The sequence below is a fragment of the Pyxicephalus adspersus genome, chromosome 2, assembly GCF_032062135.1.
Source record: "Pyxicephalus adspersus chromosome 2, UCB_Pads_2.0, whole genome shotgun sequence".
Taxonomy (NCBI): Eukaryota; Metazoa; Chordata; class Amphibia; order Anura; family Pyxicephalidae; genus Pyxicephalus; species Pyxicephalus adspersus.
The window spans coordinates 139,718,465-139,731,270 of NC_092859.1; the positions used below are offsets into that span (position 1 = coordinate 139,718,465).

The window sequence follows — 12,806 nt, forward strand, 5'->3', positions numbered from 1 at the left end:
ACGATCGGCTGTCGTCCATCGCCCGTGGATCCGGCAGGTCGGTCGTCCGGACGATGGACGACACCGACTGTACACACGGAAGATTTTCGCCCGATAATTGGCCGATGCCGATTATCGGGCGATAAAAATCTGCCGTGTGTACGTAGCTTTACTATTTCATGAGCTGGGGTGGGCAATTCCTTTGTTATGTCATTATCAATTAAGAAGATAAAAGGCCTGGAGAGTTGATTTGAGGGGGGGTTTGCTTGTATGTGGAAGATTTTGCTGTGAACAGACAACACGCAGAACTCCTCAAAGGAGTTCTCCATGCAGATGAAACAACCATCCTTAGTCTGCAAAAACAAAAAAAAACCCATCCGAGAAATTGCTATAATATTAGGAGTGGCAAAATCTACAGTTTGGTACATCATGAGAAAGAAACAAAGCACTGGTTAACTCGCAATGCCAAAAGACCTGGACCTTGACAACATGCTCTCTTCCTTCGCTGGAGAAAGAAATGGTTGAAAAACTTAATAGCCCAATCACATCAGAAGAAATAGAGCTAACGATTAAATCCTTACCTTCTAATAAAGCACCTTGTCCAGATGGGCTGCCGAATTTATAATAAAAGACTAATTTAGAACAACTGCTTCCTCACCTTCACACACTTTTTAACAGTATGCTAGAGGGTGAGTTACTCCCGCAATCTACACTCCATTTCTTTATATCAGTCTTCTTAAAACCAGGTAAAGATCCAACAGATCCAACAAGTTATCGCCCTATAGCTGTACTTAATTTAGATTTTCTGACGAATTTGGCTTGGTAGTAAAGAAAAGTCCATCTTGCCTCTCCCAAATCCTTACTAACTTCCCTTCTATATAACCCTCAAATCCCAAATAGCTTGACTAGGCGTATGATTTTTTTCCCTGGGTTTCAAAAAAGATTTTCTGTTTTGGACATTTTTCCAATCCAGTTACTAAGAAGGTAATGCCCTTTGCGGATCTACAATCCAAATTTAAACTACCTTCATCTGCCATATACAGCTACCTAGAAATCCGTAGTTTGCCCAAACTCCCACTGGAGACTTTGTCTTTTTACCCTTCACACATTTGAACGTGTATGTGCAGGAGGTCTATCTCATAGAGGGCTGAACCTGCTGTGCCTGTAGTCAAGCATGCCTAAATGACTAAATGGGAGACCATTCTGGGCAGGGAACTTCCTCCTGAGCTGTGGCAGGTTATATGGGGTAAAGCTCATAAGAGTTTGGTATGCACACTGTATAGGAAAAATGTATGTAAAATCCTTATGCATTGGTAATATATCCCAGACAGGCTTCACTCCATATATTCGTCTTGCAGTAAGTTGCTGGAGGTGTGATTCCCAAGTGGGGCACCGTTTTTTTGGAACTGTTCTAAGATAGTTCCTTACTAGAGCAGGGTGAATGCTTTGCTCATTAAAATACTGGAAACCTCTATTACAGAGTTCAGCAAACTTTTTTAGCCACTAGGCCATTTCACTGGTAGGCAGGTGCACACTAGGCGTGTTTGCCAACCCCAGCTCTATTATTTTAGATCCGGTGACCCATTTGTTGAATGTGCCCATAAACAAACTTTCTAAACCAAGGAAGACTCTTTTGGCGCATATTCTCACAGCGGCTAGATACCTCATCTCAGTGCATTAGAAACGTTCCGGATTTGAAGACACGTGTTGGGGATATTCGGCTGATGGACCATCTATCTGCTAGGCTCGATAACAAACTAGAGAAATTTATAGAAATTTGGGCCCCATGGGATCAAGCAATTGCTACTAGTAATATATAGTACGAATTAACTGTAATTTTTTTCTGCGTTGCTCATCTGAACGTCAAAGAGGGTTGGCTGGACCAGTTGTTTCCCTAGTGAGATCTTCTTTTCTTTTCTCATTTTTTGATTTTGCAAAGGCGTTTATTTAAGAATGCTCATTTACTCTGATTGATGCTAGACAAGTAATGATTGTGTATTGATATATTAAATACAAAGGTTTAGAAAAACACAGGTGTATTTGTAATCTTGTCTTTGTTCCTGTGGATTTGTATGTACTTCAAGATGTTTATTTTTATGTTCTGACATCATTCTTTATTATACATCTACACTTCTCTTATTGTTTATTATATGTTTTATTTGTTTTTTTGTGATACTGCATTGTTGTATTCTTATATATGTTAAAATCTTTAATAAAAATGTACTTAAAAAAGGAAAATGAACGACTAACGACAGATCAACGATTATTTTGAACAATCGTATAGTGCACAATTCAGTACATTCTGTAACGATATGATTGTTCAAATTTAATCCACCAATAATGTACACACACTAGAGACAATAGTTTGAACAATGCAGGAAGTGATGTGTACCAGAGAAAGTGCACCGCAGAACAATCCACAATCACAATACACACAATGGATGGTAAATGATCGTCGACCAAACAGAGCAGCCAGGATGATCGTTCGTTTCCAGCGACATTTCTCGTTTATCGAACGATCGGTCGTTAATGGTTTGTTTCCAACTACAATTATTGCACGTGTATATGTATGTAGCCTTAGACTGAGAGTCAAATAGGTGTTTTGCATGCATATGTGCAGATATTGAATTCTGATAGAAGAGAGCAGACAAAGCAGATAAATAACCTCACCAACCTCAACCAAAGCTGCTCCTTACAGTCTAGTCAGTAGGATCTGACTGTAGCTACCATTGTAACCTTTCTATGGTTGGTAACAGAAAAAGTGTCATCATAGGCTTTGTGTCAAAGCTGTGTAAATCTCAGGACATGATGAACAAAAAAAATGAAAATTTGTTTGCAAATAAAACAGCTTTCCTATATGTTGTTTATCTGTGAGTTCATCATCTGTTATTAATACTACATGTGTTTGCACTTACACTAAATTACTTTCTACCTAATAAAAAAAAAAAAAAAAAAACTGCTTGACCCGAATAAAAGCGTAGGGCAGTAATCGCTCACATTGCCAGCCACTGATGTGTTCTGCAGATGCTCCTATTTCCACCTTACAGCCGGAATCTTGCTATTTCTGACACTCGTGTCTTAGAGAATATTATCAAACAACATTTTTATAGCACCAACATATTACGCAGTGCTGTACATTAAATGACAGACAGATATAGACAGTGACACAGGAGGTGAAAAGAACCATGCCCTGAAGAGCTTACAACTTAAGATGCCCTAATTCCCCCCTTGCAGCCTGCATTTTGCCATTTCTGCTCTTTTTCGCTAATGCCTTTTGTGTCCCACACCTGCTCACATAGTCCTATTACTGTTACCCTCTTCAGAATGTTGAAGCAGGGAAACACATACTGGAAGTTATGGCATTTATCTGTTCCCGTGTCCACAGACCCGGCTGTCATCTGTTCAGCTCTGGCGCTAGTAGTGATATCACTAGCAACGTCCAGGAGGAATGAGAGAGAGCTGGCTCTGAAGCCAACAAGACAGACATGCACCAAAGTAGTAACATGCAACCTTCAGTTTTTACTGGAGGATATATTTGTAATAAGAAATTATGTAGACATTTAAATTAAAAATTTACACCAATATATTAGTTGGGGCTAGATTTAGCAGAGCAAATAAATGTACAATGCACTACATTAAGGCTCGAAATGATACCTAACTATTCTATAACCATATTCTTTACTCAGCAGCCATATGGAAAGGGTACAGGTTATCTCTAAGCTACCCCCTTTCATTTTTTTCTACCCAATCACTAGGACAAAAATAACCTATTTTTCACTCACTTGTGCACAGTTTGTGTCCTTTGTCAGCACTGTTCTTGTCTCTGATGATCTGTGATCCAGAGTTGCAGTCTGTGCCCACATCAAGAAGACACTTTTATAACATCATAACACTGTGCAATCTTTGGGAGACTGAGAGGATCCTACTGCTGGAATACCAATTGAAGGGAGTTCTTGCTTTTAGTGAAAAAGAAGACAAATGATCACCAGATTTAGATACGTTAAAGCGGCTTTCAGCTTTGTTTTTTGTTTGTTTGGTTTTTTTTTTACATATTGAATAGAACACATAAAAAAGAAATAGGCCTTGTCCAGCCAATATTCTGCCCAAATTTTTTTTGTAAATTGAACCGTTTTCATCTAGTCAACATTTTTGTAGGAACAATCGCCTAATTCATTGCAAACGTTGCCTTGTCTATGGCTGTCATAAACGGCTCATTCACACAAGGCATTTCAAAATGAGTGTTGACATGGATGTTGTGTTACAGCAGCCCATAATGTACACAAAAACCTGCATTCTGCACTTTTAAAAGTACCCCAAGCTGTATATAAAAGTTGGGCATTTATATAAATGAAAGTTAGTGTAGACTAAGGCTACATACACACGTCAGATGATTGTCGTCCGATATGAGCCCTGAGGTAATTATCTTGCGTGTGTACAGTGCTTGTTGTTCGTGGATCTGATAAATGATGAACAATCATAATGAAAGTGAAGGGGAGAGAGTGCAGCAAGGTGGCTCTCCGTCGTTCTTCCCTCTCTATAGAGCAGAACAGTGCTGTGTGTACAGCACTCGTTCATGCATCTTGCTGTTTTTGTTGCTGGAAAGGATCTTTCACGATCCTTAACAACAACAATTATTGCACAGATGTACCCAGTCTTAGCCCAAAGCAAGTGCTTATAAACGGCGGTAAATTCTTCAATTTGTTTTCAATGAAAGGATTTATAAACACTTATAAACCTTTGTAAACATTTGCCATTGCCCCTATTGAGTTCAATGGAAGTGTTTATAAGCAGTCAAAAAAATGTAAAAATGCAGCATTCTTTCTCCAACATTCAAAAATCTGCTGCCCACAAATGCCCTGGTGTGGGTTGGCCCATCAGATGCATGCGAATCTCAAACACAGACGGTAAATGCTAAGGATACATAGTATATATAAATTTCTTACCTCTGGTCTTTTTCTTTAACTTTTATGAAATCAAGAATGATAGACCTAAAAAAATAAAATAAGAGGTGAAGTACACTGAGAAAAAAAGAAACCACAGCTATACAACATACCCAAAACATGTGTGAGCAACCACGATGTGCCTATATTCCACCAAAGAAACCAAATTCAAACTTTCATTTTTTAAGTGCACTTGGAATTTGTTGTGAGGCAAAAATACTGAATACCTAACCCAGAGCACCTCTATGGAAGCTGAATTTTCCTCCTCCCACCCAGAAATGAAACTCTGCCAAAGAACCACTATAGCAACTTGCAACAATATAGCAATATGCATGGAAATCGTCTACATAATTAAACTATATGTCACAAATGGGGTGTTGGTTTTAGTTTCTACAAATGTAGCCAATGTTAGCTAGAGGTTTACATAACTGAAGCAGAAAAGTGAAATTATTATCCTGAAATAGTTACATAGTAGGTTAGGTTAGGTTGAAAAAAGACCATCAAGTTTAACCACTAGGGAAATAAACATATCCTAGATATAAAACCCTATAAGTTGGTCCAGAGGATAGATAATATGGAAATAAATCCAGATCACAGGAAAGACTATTTCTTATAAATAACTAGAAGCATTGTTCACATAACAATGACATTTATTTATTGAACATGGAAAATCTTTTTTTTTTTTTAAACGCATACGTTAACCAAATAGAATTGGTATTGCAGGACAGTGCAGTGACATAATGAAGCCATATATATTATATAATCGCCGAGCCTTTTCCTTTACTAGTTAATGGTAGAATTTGTATTCTTCTGTGCGAATATATTATAAACTGTAAATAATGGCTAAATGCTGACAACAAAAATTGACTGTTTCCTCAAACCAGACCAAAATGTCTGATACCGGTTTGGAACATTTGGGGTTATGAACAATAAATTGTACAAGGCAGAAGAGTTCTTGGTGGATATATCAGCAGATTAATATCCTATAATGATATGATAAATGCAATGTGATTGGATGCTACAGACAACTAAATCAGTTCACCTTTTTAAAAGAGATGTAAATGCTCCTTAGCTGACAATTTGCTCAAACATTTGTTGTTTTTATTGTTATTACTTTTCACCTTTATTATTTTTTTTTTATCGGATTTCCTCTGGCCACTTACATTCTACATCAGTGTTTTTGGACCTTGGGGGGAGCCTTGAAATACTTTTCAGGGAACCCCTTCTATACTCACTATATCCACAGCTCACAGAACATTAATTTGGCAGTCAGTGGGTAGAATTCCTTTTACATTACTGGCCATTGTCACCCTTAAAGATAGCCAAATTGGTGTCACTTAAACTGACCTGGGACATACAAAGTGTATGCATTTGCAAGTTATTTAATGTAAAGTTTAGTGGTCATGTCTGTACAAAGTGCATCAGTACGACCAAGCGACATACCCCTGTGCATGCGGCAGGGTGACATTATCGTATAGGGGACAGCATGGCGGCTCGGAGGTTAGCACCCTAGCCTTTGCAGTGCTGGGTCTCAGGTTCGAATCTCAGCCAAGACATCTAAATAGAGTTTGCAGCTTCCCCCCGTGTCTGTGTGGGTTTCCCAATAACATGCAGTTAGGTTAACTGGCTTCCCCCAAAATTGTCCTTAGACAATTGACGTCTACTACAATGAAGTTGCTGTGTTATTAATATATGAATATGGTAGAGTCATTAGATTGTCAGCCCCTTTGAGGGACAGCTAGTGACATGACTATGGACTTTGTACAGCGCTGCTTTATGTCTTTATATAAATACTGTGTAGTAATATTAATAATAAAATCACACATGGAGGGGTGGGGGTCACACAGGATGAATCCTCCGGGTACTCCGGTTTCCTCTCACATCCCAAAAACATTCAGTTAGGTGTATTGTTTCCCCCCAAAAATTGAGACTGTAATAAAGACATATGACTGAGGTAGGGACATTAGATTGTGAGCCCCCTTGAGCAACAGCCAGTCATACGACTATGGACTTTGTACAGCGCTGCGTTAATAATATTGTATGGCAGTAATCACCCTGTAATAGAAAGGACCTAAATGTAGGATGAAAATTGATGCAAAACATGAGCCAGGAGGTATTAGGGTGATGCTACCAAGCTGGCGGGGAAACTAGGTGAACCAGTTTGATAAAATATTCTAAATGTATGGTATTTACTGCCTAACTGCAGTGAAGCAGACATGGCCCAGCAGAATGGCCTATTGCAAAAGGCAGTCCCAATGTAAACAAAGCAGCTGATAGGAGGGCAATATAGCCGGGTAATTGTGTATACATATAGGGTGCAGGGCTGGGGACCTATACACACAATAATTATAATGGCTCAGGGAAGGGGTTCTGCAAGGGTCAATGTATGTGAATGACAGGACAATGGTGGGAGTATTGCACCTCAGTCAGCTCTGCTTGTTTATTACACACAGGCCATTGTTGCAGAGTAGTGGGTGCAGGGAGCGGGTGCTGGGTGTGAGGGCCTTGCCTGGAGAGTGGTGAGAAGGTTACTATGACAGAGACACACTCACCCCCCGGGACACACCACTGCCCAGCGCCTCACACCGCTCCGTACTTCCCGGGGCCTGCCCCATAACCCTCCGCGATAACGGGAAGCAGAGAAATCCCCCCACCACCCCCTTCAGCCGCAACCAATCAGAAATCAACGTCGTAAAGCGAGCCCGCAACGTTGCAAAGTACAACACAGGGACACAGGGCCAGTAGTGCGCGTGCGCAGTGCAAATCGTAGTCGAGCTGCGCGGGATGTTCATTGGCAGAGATGCCTGTTTCGAGACTCCGCCTTTTCTTTCTCAGAGTCGCCTGTGGTTGCTAGGTAACACAGGTGCCTCTGTTGTAGGCCTTCGCGCAGGCGCGGTGATGGCGGAAGTGATATCTGTGCAGTCCTATCAAAGGTTTAGAAGCTGTTCCTGTGAGGGAGATGGCCGGGTCCTGATAGGATGTTCGTGCTAAGGTGGGGGAATATCAATATATATATAATTCAGTTGAATAGGATTTCTGGCTATGTCTCTCCTTAAGAGTACATTGAATCCAGAACCAGCAGAATTAGGTGAAGGAAGCTGGTCAGGAATACAAAAATGTCACCGCCTTTTAAAAATATGTTTGCCATGTCATGGGGGTCACCCGGCGTCTTATAGAGGCCATCTTGGAGAGAAACGCTTTGTTGGCAGTTTTTGAGGTGTGTCGCGTTTCATGGTTCCATAGGAGAACAAATATTTCAATTATTGACCCGAAAGAAGCATGCTGCAAAGTGAAGTCAGGATAGGGAAACTGTGAACCTGTTTCATTAAAGTGGAACTAAATATGCGTGATATTGAGCCGCCATACGGCTTCTCGTCTTCCTCTTCTGGGCAATCTTCTGCCATTATGATTGGCCAGGCCGGGATGACATAAGCAGACGCCGGCACATAAGCAGAGATTGCTGGGTATCCCTGGCAACCAAAGCTGATGCGGCGCATCTTATCTCAGCGATCAGGCAGGTAAGATGCATTATTGCAGAGGGGACATCGCCTGTCTCTTTGTGCAATGATAACCAGCTAATTGTGCAAACCTTAAAGAGAAAGCAAACTCAACAACAGCCAAAACAAAAAAAACCCACTTAAATCCCGCAGCACAATCGATCGGTCCAGGGGTTTCTTCCATCGGATCCCGCGTCGTCCCGGTATCCGTCTTTGGGCCGGCACTCCGGGTGCCGCCATCTTCTCCTCTTCCTCCGGGTTCTTCTTACTTCGTCACCCGACCCAGGCACCAGATTAGGTGACGTAGTTAGGGGAAAAAACTGCACATGCGTGAGATCGTCTTTTTTTCCCCCTTTTGACAAAGGAGCTCTTTCTGTGCATGCCCGAGGTGCCAAGAGCCTTCTGGGATGCGTGATGTAGGTATCCCGGGAAGCTTTGCTCTCCCATTCATTCGGCGATTGAGAATTAGGGAGCGGTGCTGAATTTTTACCTACCCTTTGTCTACCCTTTTATGTAAAGTGAAAATTCTGAGTTTAGGTACGCTTTAAAGTGTAACTTTAGCTCACTTGCACATTCACAGCTCTTCCATTTCTCCATCATAGCTTCAATATACCTGTGACTTCCATGTATGCAGGATCATGTGACATGCTCCCATGATGCAGTGCACCTGCCTGAGCAAAGGATCGGCAAGCCCAGACACTGTCACATGATGCACAGTTGGGATGACAACAGACTGAAAATTGTAGCAGCGACATCACTGGTAGTGCTTCACTTTGTATTGTTATGATGTATGGTAATATAAACCAGCAGTCGCCAACCTTTCGGACCTCTATAATCTATAATAACCTCATAATTTTAAATCCCATGAACCATTAATATGATATTTTTTAAAAAGATAAATCAATTTGTGAAATAATGATCTTCCTAATGGTGTCTGATGAGGACTGTGGAGGATCTGATTCATTGATCAGCTCACGGTTAGGTGAAGTTTTACTATTGTTACTATTTATCATTAGTTGCATTATCTTTGGTATTAGAGGTAGTCCCCAGGTTAAGGACACCCGACATACGCACGACTCTTAGAAAGGAACGGGGCTTCCCTGCTGGCTGTGTGCAGGACAGAGGCTTGAAGGGGGGAGGGGGGCGGTTCACATGACTTGCAGTAAAATCTTTTGCTAAGCACAGCTGAGGTTGTGGGAGCTCTTTTTTCAGCCTCTTGTAACTATTTAATGACCAAGACAAACTCTGTAGTTGTTTCTTTTTGCATATTAAAGCACAGCTTGCTCCAGAAGGTAATGAATGTCTAGGCTCCATAATGATTTTTTTTTTTGCCTTGTTTGTGAATAACTCACAGTGAGGATTTTATACAGTAACTGACACCATGCTGCCTAATAATGTGTTGAGACAAACATCTGTCCTAATTGCATTTATAAAAATAATGTACCTGTTCCGACTTACATACAAATTCAACTTAAGAACAAACCTGCAGTCCCTATCTCACATGTAAGCCGGGGACTACCTGTACTAAAGAAATGCAAAATATTTGTTTGCTTTTTCTCACTTTATTCGAATCTTAAGACCAAACAAGAAATGATATTTTTTAAAGTCAGACACCCCCGGTCCATATGAGGACATGTGTGCAGAGGGGGAAAGCTGATGTAGCCGTATATCATATATCAGCCATTTGCAGTATGTAGCCGTATATCATATATCAGCCCTATGCAGTATGTAGCCGTATATCATATATCAGCCATTTGCAGTATGTAGCTGTATGTCATATATCAGCCCTATGCAGCCTCACACCAATGACATTCTCAGCTGCTGGAATGAGGAGTCCCTGATATCAGGGTGACACAGACAGGTAGTCCCACCACCTCCAGATGAGGTCCTGCAATGGCCACACTTGTGACAACAGATGTCAGATCTTGTGGTAATATGTGTGGCAATTGGTTTGCAGCATGGAGAAGGATGCATACAGTCATCGAAGAGGGACGTCCTTTCCAATATGGTGTGGGTGTCTAGGGAATATCAGGGATAGATATTTTAATGATAGTGAAAGAATAGGTTGCATTATTAGGCCCTTCATGTGGTTTTATTGACTGCAATCAATGACATCCTCTGAAGGAAGCCTTCATGGCTTGCTGGACTTACTGTTGGTTTAAAAGCTTTTCTGATGTAGAAAGAGTTGTGATGTATGTTTACAAACTCTAAAAACAGAGATCTATATATATGGACGTCTACAAAATAGATTTATTATTGTACAGTTCTAAAACACAACTTTCATCCTTATGGATGGATGGATTAATCCTTATGGTTTTCAAAGTCATTGCAATTTTCAATATTGTCCACATGATGGCGCTTGTTACAGACACCATGAAGTACATGTTACTTATTGAGCCGGATGTCAATCATCAGAGTTCAGAGAGTTCCCATTTAGTTACATAGGTGTTTTGTAACCAAAGTTTTTCATATGGTTGGTTCATCTGTGATATGGAGCCATCCATACTGGTGCAGTTATCACAGACGGTATAACTCTCATAGTTGTAAGTAAGTAGTAAATATACACAAATATGCAAGTGATCAGAATGCTATTTGCTCATCATCCTGCAGCATGCTATGGGCTTTTCAGTGCTGATTAAAAAAGGATTTGGGTAGTATTTCCAAGTACATATTGATGCAAAGCAAGACTCTTTTACCTGAAACTCAAAAATGATAGAAAAAATATTAAAATGTATGTTTTCTTAACGTTATTATTTTCAATAACGGTGTGGATGTTTATTTCTGTCTGTGATGCTGTTAGAAAAATGTATTCTCACTTTTTGTCCCTGTAACTACAGGACAACAAATAAGGAGAGCTGTTGTCCCTGTAACTTGATAGAAGAAATAACTTCTCTTTAGTCTGCATTAGAAAAATGTTTTAGCTTAGAGTTTGGGGTTGAGCACTCAAACAATGATCGCAGTGCATTAAAAGTGTTGTTGCAGCAGTGCAATAATAACCTAATGTTTGAGTTTAAAAAATCTATGGTCTTTCTGTTTCCTATAGAAACCCGAGGCAGTGAATCCAATGATGATTTTCAAATCAAAGTATGGATGAAGAGTTTGTAGGAGGAGATGGAAGGTATGATCCCAGACCTGAGGGAGCTGCACAAGAAGTTGCTACAAGCTGCCCCTTTACATGAAGACCTTCATAGTTGTATAGCACTGTTAGCACCATGCCTCCCGGGTGAGCCATCCAAAAGCTCAGGTAATTACTAGTTAAAGGGATGTAATGATAAGTAAGTATATAATATAGAAGTATACTGATCAGCCAAAACATTAAAACCACCTGTAACATATTGTTTAGATCCCGCTTGTATTGTCACAAAGATATCAGACCTCTCAATGCATGGACTTTACACGACATCTTTAGTATTTAGCCGATCTGTGACATCCTACTGCCTCTGCCAGCTAGCTTTCTCTCATAGTGCACCTTAATGCCATCTCTTCCCAAGGCAAACTATGCATCCCTACCCAGCCATCTACATAAAATAAAATGATTTATCAAACCAGATCACCTTCTTCCATTATTCCGCGATTCAGTTCTTACATTCACAATCCCATTGTAGGCACTTTTGATGTTGGGCAAGGGTCAGCAGATTGGCCTTCAGCTTATTAGCCCCATACGTGTTGCAAACTGTGATGCTCAGTGTGTTCTGACATGTCTTCCTCATGACCAGCATCACACTTTTCATCAATTGATATGGCAGCCAGAATGCACGATTTACCATAAACAATCAGATTCAAATTGTAGAGTAACACAAATGGATAAACGGGGAGGATGTGGCAGCCAGAATGCATGACATACCTGTTGAAGGAGAAATAAATGCAGATTAGGTGCAGGCAGATGAATGGGGGTCAACTCAGCAGTGATGTTAGTGGATGATGATGATGATGTGGTTATTACCTGGAAATAATTCTTGAAGCACTTATAATTTTGACACCTAAAATTTAGGCTTGTGACCAGGGTCTCATATGACCTTGCCTGATGTTTAAATAGAAGTGCTTTGTGCCCTGAATATGGCTGGACATAATAATAATGATAATTTATGAAGGTCTGTTGTAGGATCAGACCGGACAGGATTACCTCTCCTTCCACAAGTTTTGGGAATCCAATACCCTTTTTAAATTAAAAACTGGTTTATTTATGTTTTGGATAGAATGGGGAAGAGAAAGATCCAATGCCAAGTTTGTATTGCTGTATGGGACCCAATTAGGTATATTCACCCTCTATTTGTCCTGTATACCCAAAAGTGAGGAGGAATCCTAAGTTTTAGAGTTGTCATGCACACCAGAGGTGTGACAACCAGACAACTTTCAGTTTGGACAGATGGTAGAGTGACAAGATAATATT

General features: G+C 40.4%; 1 protein-coding gene across 4 annotated transcripts in view; it reads right to left on the reverse strand.

Annotated features, from left to right (window-relative positions):
* Nucleotides 1–7,594, reverse strand: part of ASB7 (ankyrin repeat and SOCS box containing 7) — a 30,684-nt gene extending 23,090 nt beyond the window's left edge. The window contains exons 1-3 of one of the 4 annotated variants that reach the window (XM_072402653.1): nt 7,472–7,594; nt 4,923–4,967; nt 3,762–3,935 (exon numbers count right to left, since the gene is read on the reverse strand). The gene's annotated coding sequence lies outside the window, so the exon portion shown is untranslated. Of the gene's footprint in view, nt 1–3,761; nt 3,936–4,922; nt 4,968–5,961; nt 7,452–7,471 lie in introns of those variants that run through there. The other 3 variants (XM_072402655.1, XM_072402654.1, XM_072402656.1) reach the window with 3 other exon arrangements.
* Nucleotides 7,595–12,806: the final 5,212 nt, after the last annotated feature.